Source organism: Bos indicus, chromosome 29, assembly GCF_029378745.1.
Source record: "Bos indicus isolate NIAB-ARS_2022 breed Sahiwal x Tharparkar chromosome 29, NIAB-ARS_B.indTharparkar_mat_pri_1.0, whole genome shotgun sequence".
In the NCBI taxonomy this organism is placed as follows: Eukaryota; Metazoa; Chordata; class Mammalia; order Artiodactyla; family Bovidae; genus Bos; species Bos indicus.
In genome coordinates this window covers 27,064,381-27,071,645 of record NC_091788.1, presented here as the reverse complement: position 1 = coordinate 27,071,645, position 7,265 = coordinate 27,064,381, and positions in this window count along the sequence as shown.

Genomic DNA, 7,265 nt, shown 5'->3' with positions numbered 1-7,265 from the left:
ATGACAATCCTAGACAGGGTATTAAAAAGCATATAGTCAAAGCTATGGTTTTTCCAGTAATCATGTACAGATGTGAGAGTTGGACCATAAAGAAGGCTGACTGTCAAAGAATTGATGCTTTTGAACTATGGTGCTGGAGAAGACTCTCAAGAGTCCTTTGGACAGCAAGGACATCAAACTCATCAATCCTAAAGGAAATCAGCCCTAAATATTCATTGGAAGGACTGACGCTGAAGCTGAAGCTCCAACACTTTGGCCACTTTATGTGAAGAGCCGACTCATTGGAAAAGACCATGATGCTGGGAAAGACTGAGGGCATGAAGAGAAGGGATGACAGAGGATGAGATGGTTACATGACATCACCAACTCAATGGACATGAATTTGAGCAAACTGCAGGAGAGAGTGAAGGGCAGGGAAGCCTGGTGTGATGCAGTCCATGGGGTCGCTAAGAGTCAGACACAGCTTAGTGACTGAACAACAACCACGCATAAAATAGATAGCTAGTGGGAAGCTACTGTATAGCAGAGGGAACTCAGCTTGGTGCTTTATGATGACCTAGAGAGGTAGGATGGAAATGTGGGGGATAGAGGTCCAAGAGGAAGGAAATATAAGTAAACATATAGCTGATTCAAGCTTCCCAGGTGGCACTATTGGTAAAGAACCTACCTGCTAATGCAGAGATATAAGAAACACTGGTTTGATCCCTGGGTCAGGAAGACCCCCTGGAGGAGGACATGGCAACCCACTCCAGCATTCTTGCCTGGAGAATCCCATGAACAGAGGAGCTCAGCAGGCTACAGCCCATAGGGTCGCAAAGAGTCAGACATAGCTTAAACAATTTAGCAGGCAGGCAGGCATAGCTGATCCACTGTGTTATACATCAGAAACTATCACAACATTGTAAAGCAATTACACTCCAATTTAAAAAGAAAGAAAGATCTTTAATCCATTTTGAGTTTATTTTTGTGTATGGTGTTAGAAAGTGTTCTAGTTTCATTCTTTTACAAGTGGTTGACCAGTTTTCCCAGCACCATTTGTTAATGAGATTGTCTTTTCTCCATTGTATATCCTTGCCTCCTTTGTCAAAAATAAGGTGCCCATTGGTGCATGGGTTTATCTCTGGGCTTTCTATTTTGTTCCATTGATCTATATTTGTCTTTGTGCCAGTACCATACTGTCTTGATGACTTCGGCTTTGTAGTAGAGTGTGAAGTCAGGCAGGTTGATTCCTCCAGTTCCATTCTTCTTTCTCAAGATTGGTTTGGCTATTTGAGGTTTTTTGTATTTCTATACAAAAGTAAACTCAAAATGGATTAAAGATCTAAACATAAGACCAGAAACTATAAAATTCCTAGAGCAGAACATAGGCAAAACACTCTCTGACATACATCACAACAGGATCCTCTATGACCCACCTCCAAGAATATTGGAAATAAAAGCAAAAATAAACAAATGGGATCTAATTAAACTTAAAAGCTTCTGCACAACAAAGGAAACTATAAGCAAGGTGAAAAGACAGCCTTCAGAATGGGAGAAAGTAATAGCAAATGAAGCAACTGACAAACAACTAATCTCAAAAATATACAAGCAACTCCTGCAGCTCAATTCCAGAAAAATAAACAACCCAATCAAAAAATGGGCCAAAGAACTAAATAGACATTTCTCCACAGAAGACATACAGATGGCTAACAAACACATGAAAAGATGCTTAACATCACTCATTATCAGAGAAATGCAAATCAAAACCACAATGAGGTACCATTTCACGCCAGTCAGAATGGCTGCGATCCCAAAGTCTACAAGCAATAAATGCTAGAGAGGATGTGGAGAAAAGGGAACCCTCTTGCACTGTTGGTGGGAATGCAAACGAGTACAGCCACTATGGAGAACAGTGTGTAGATTCCTTAAAAAACTGGAAATAGAACTGCCATACGACCCAGCAATCCCACTGCTGGGCATACACACTGAGGAAATCAGATTTGAAAGAGACTCGTGTACCCCAATGTTCATAGAAGCACTGTTTATAATAGCCAGGACATGGAAGCAACCTAGGTGTCCATCAGCAGATGAATGGATAAGAAAGCTGTGGTACATATACACAATGGAGTATTACTCAGCCATTAAAAAGAATACATTTGAATCAGTTCTAATGAGGTGGATGAAACTGGAGCCTACTATATAGAGTGAAGTAAGCCAGAAAGAAAAACACCAATACGGTATGCTGCTGCTGCTGCTAAGTCACTTCAGTTGTATCCGACTCTGTGCAACCCCACAGACGGCAGCCCACCAGGCTCCCCCGTCCCTGGGATTCTCCAGGCAAGAACACTGGAGTGGTTTGCCATTTCCTTCTCCAATGCATGAAAGTGAAAAATGAAAGTGAAGTCGCTCAGTCGTATCCGACTCCTAGCGACCCCAAGGACTGCAGCCTACCAGGCCCCTCCATCCACGGGATTTTCCAGGCAAGAGTACTGAAGTGGGTTGCCATTGCCTTCTCCCCAATATAGTATACTAACACATATATACGGAATTTAGAAAGATGGTAATGACAACCCTGTTTTCGAGACAGCAAAAGAGACACAGATGTATAGAACAATCTTTTGGACTCTGTGGGAGAGGGATGGGGGGGGATGATTTGGGAGAATGGCATTGATACATGTATAATATCATATAAGAAATGAATCGCCAGTCCAGGTTCGATGCAGGATACAGGAAGCTTGGGGATGGTGCACCAGGATGACCCAGAGGGATGGTATGGGGAAGAATGTGGGAGGGTGGTTCAGGATGGGAAACACGTGTACACCCATGGCGGATGCATGCTGATGTATGGCAAAACCAATACAATATTGTAAAGTAAAAAAAAAAAAAAAATTAATTTAAAAAAAGGGAAAAAAAAGAAAGAAATTCAAAGAGCATTTTACAGTAATTAACATATGATATTCATCTAGTGTCTTTTGGGTTCCATAAATGTTTCTTTCAAACTAATAAGCATGACCCCTGGTCACTTTTGATAGGATGGGTATCCAAAATATGAGAACAATGTTCCTTGAAAATATTTTGCTGATGATAACCTTGAATGCAGAAAACATGCCCCACATTTTACCAAGGAAGAAGAGAGATATTTTTGTCTTCATTTTGCCCACAGTGAGAAAAAGAGGATCACACTGTAAACAAGTTAACACCTTAACGCAGTCCACCTAATGTCTCCACGTGCCCACCACAGGGACATGGCAGGAATGCGCCTCCTGGCTTCTTGTGGTTGGATGAGGCAGGTCCTGGGCAATATGAATGCATGGTCTGGGCATTGAGATTATCAGAGCAAGAAGGAGATCTGAAATGTTTTGAATTTAGCCTCCTGTGTCCAGATTTTCTTCTTAGAACTAAAAGACTCAGAATACATTATGATTTGGCCTGAAAAGTAGAAGCTCTGTGAATTTGGGTCAGATGCCAAAACACATAAGCTGAAAGAGATTTTGTATTATTCATATGCTACCTCTTATAATTATGAGTTATATGTTTGAGGTAATATTTTATCTTCTATGTAATTTTATTTTCAGACTGTGACTCACTCAGCTATCTAACTTCAGTTAGATGCCATGCAGTTTACTATGGCACCACGTATACACTTTATGACAATCTGAACCTCACTTGCTTACTTATGGGTTTCACTTTTGGTGGTACACAGTACCAGAGTTTTTGGAGCACACATGCTGTCTTGACATTCTGGATTTCCTGTGCCTTAAATACAGATGTGTGTGTGTGTGTGTGTGTGTGTGTGTGTGTGTGTGTGTGCACGTGGGCTCAGTCACTTTAGTCATGTCTGACTCTTTTCAACCCTATGGACTATAGCCTGCCAACCTCCTCTAAGTCCAGGGGATTCTCCAGGCAGGAATATTGGAGTGGGTTGCTATTTCCTTCTCCATAGAATCTTCCTGACAAAGAGATCAAACTCGTTTCTCCCACATTGGCAGGCAGATTCTTTACTGCTGAGCCACAAGGGAAGACCCGTTACCTATTCACTTTTTATAATGTAACTATTTACTTCTATAATTTAAGATCCTTTTCAAGTACTAATTAACACAGAAAATATAACTTCAAGCCATCAATCATACATATCACGCTACTACAAACAATATTTTAAAATTTCAGGTTAACAGGGGAATGACATGATACTAATGAGTCTCAGAGGACAAATTCAGTGCTCCACAGCGGTTATTTCAAGGAGGGACTCAAGAGAATACATCAAAATACAGCATAATGTGTTGAAAGTTTTGCTCAGCTTTCATCATTTCTTAAGTGGAAAGCAAACATCACTCTGAATTATTTGATTCCTTTTTATTATTAATAATGAGATGGTAAAGTGTTTATACAATAAAGTAGCTCCAATTAATATTTGATAATAAAAAGGATTGCTGAAGTATTCCAATTATCCATTACTCTTTGTTTTCTGAGATCTTTCATTCCATCCCACCTCTATCATCTCTATTTATCTCTTCTCTTATCCCTTTTTCAATTGTATAAATTAGAAATGTACAAGGAATGATTATGGGCAGACCCTCTGAGTTTTAGGGTAATTTATACTGCTTCAATCATAGCACCTACAAGCCAAACGAGGAAAAAGAGGGGGAAAAAATTTAGACATAGGAAATTTGATGCAATAGTTTTATCTCCTAATGGAAATACCTGACAAACAAGGATTTGAAAAAGGAAATCAGGAATAGCATGGTGAGAAAGAGAAGGCCCCTGTTTAGGAGTGATATCTAATATTATGAGTGTGCATAAGAACTTGGGTCCCTCAGAAAGTATGAACATCCTGGGAAGTGGAAAGTGCCTGTAACAGGGAGAACATCATAAAGAAAACAGACCAAGATTTATGAAGGTGGATTACTATACAGGATAAGACAGTATTTCTCCTTCAGGAGTCCACAACTTAATGTGGAGCATGTAAGTAAGCAGTGTGATGAAGCATTTAGAATCTAAGTCAGGCAGAGGTAGAGTAACTAAGGTTCTTTTCACAGTATATGAGGGAGAGTTGTTCCAAAACCTACATTTGATATGTAAACTACACATAACTGTACAAAACTCTGCGCTTTTTTATTTCAGTGGTTATTGACGTCCAATGATATTGTCCTGCTCCCCAAACAGTTAAAAGTTTCCTGATATTTAGTGGTAGCAATGCAGGGTAGAATTTAACACAATGGGCTTTGGTGTCAGATATCTGGGGTTAAGCCTTGACCAAATTCCTCACTAACTGTGCGAATCTGAGTAGCCAACCTAATGTTCAGTTTTGACTTCTTATGTATCAACAGTACCTATTTTATAAGGTTATTATAATGCTGCACTCAATATGCCAGCAAATTTGGAAAACTCAGCAGTGGCCACAGGGCTGGAAAAGGTCAGTTTTCATTCCAATCCCAAAGAAAGGCAATGTCAAAGAATGCTCAAACTACCGCACAATTGCACTCATCTCGCATGCTAGTAAAGTAATGCTCAAAATTCTCCAAGCCAGGCTTCAGCAGTATGTGAACCGTGAACTTCCTGATGCTCAAGCTGGTTTTAGAAAAGGCAGAGGAACCAGAGATCAAATTGCCAACATCTGCTGGATCATGGAAAAAGCAAGAGAGTTCAAGAAAAGCATCTATTTCTACTTTATTGACTGTGCCAAAGCCTTTGACTGTGTGGATCACAATAAACTGTGGAAAATTCTGAAAGACATGGGAATACCAGACCACCTGATCTGCCTCTTGAGAAATTTGTATGCAGGTCAGGAAGCAACAGTTAGAACTGGACATGGAACAACAGACTGGTTCCAAATAGGAAAAGGAGTACGTCAAGGCTGTATATTGTCACCCTGTTTATTTAACTTCTATGCAGAGTACATCATGAGAAACGCTGGACTGGAAGAAACACAAGCTGGAATCAAGATTGCCAGGAGAAATATCAATAACCTCAGATATGCAGATGACACCACCCTTATGGCAGAAAATGAAGAGGAACTCAAAAGCCTCTTGATGAAAGTGAAAGTGGAGAGTGAAAAAGTTGGCTTAAAGCTCAACATTCAGAAAACAAAGATCATGGCATCCGGTCCCATCACTTCATGGCAAATAGATGGGGAAACAGTGGAAACAGTGTCAGACTTTATTTTTCTGGGCTCCAAAATCACTGCAGATGGTGACTGCAGCCATGAAATTAAAAGATGCTTACTCCTTGGAAGGAAAGTTATGACCAACCTAGATAGCATATTCAAAAACAGAAACATTACTTTGCCAACAAAGGTTCGTCTAGTCAAGGCTATGGTTTTTCCTGTGGTCATGTATGGATGTGAGAGTTGGACTGTGAAGAAGGCTGAGTGCTGAAGAATTGATGCTTTTGAACTGTGGTGTTGGAGAAGACTCTTGAGAGTCCCTTGGACTGCAAGGAGATCCAACCAGTCCATTCTGAAGGAGATCAGCCCTGGGATTTCTTTGGAAGGAATGATGCTAAAGCTGAAACTCCAGTACTTTGGCCACCTGATGCGAAGAGTTGACTCATTGGAAAAGACTCTGATGCTGGGAGGGATTATGGGCAGGAGGAGAAGGGGACGACAGAGGATGAGATGGCTGGATGGCATCACTGACTCAATGGACGTGAGTCTGAGTGAACTCCGGGAGATGGTGATGGACAGGGAGGTCTAGTGCGGGGAGCGAGCTCCGCCCATGGCAAAGGTCATGAGGAAGGAGGCTTGGCATACGCAAAGGCGGGATCAAACCTCAGGAGTCTCCCTGGAAATTCTCGAGCATTTACCCCCAAAACCAGAGTCTGCCTACTTTCTGCTTTGTGCTTTCACCTACACCTCTGACTTTACGGGGGGCTGTCCCCCACTACCTCTCTGAAAAAAGAGTTAGCTTACAGCTCCAGTTAATAATTCCTGGATGTGACAGTGTTTCAACCTACAAACTCCTTTGGAAATCCTCTAGCCTGCCTGAATAGGTTTTTCCGGCCACATGTGATTGCTCAGAGCCTCCCAACTGTGAGAGGCATGAGATGTTCTAAACTGTCTAAACACAGATTCTTTTGAGTAGTTAAAAGATTGATTAGAAATTGTATTGGTGAAGGGTTTTTCACTTATTGGGCCAATGTTTGCTGCTAAGTCTCCATACTCCTTACCTACTGTGTCCTTGGCAGTGTATTGATTGATATAATGGGTGTATAGAAATGTAAGTAGTAGCCTCAATGTTTGTAACCTTGGACCCTTGAGTTAATTCTTTTCTTGATTGAGCCCACCTCAC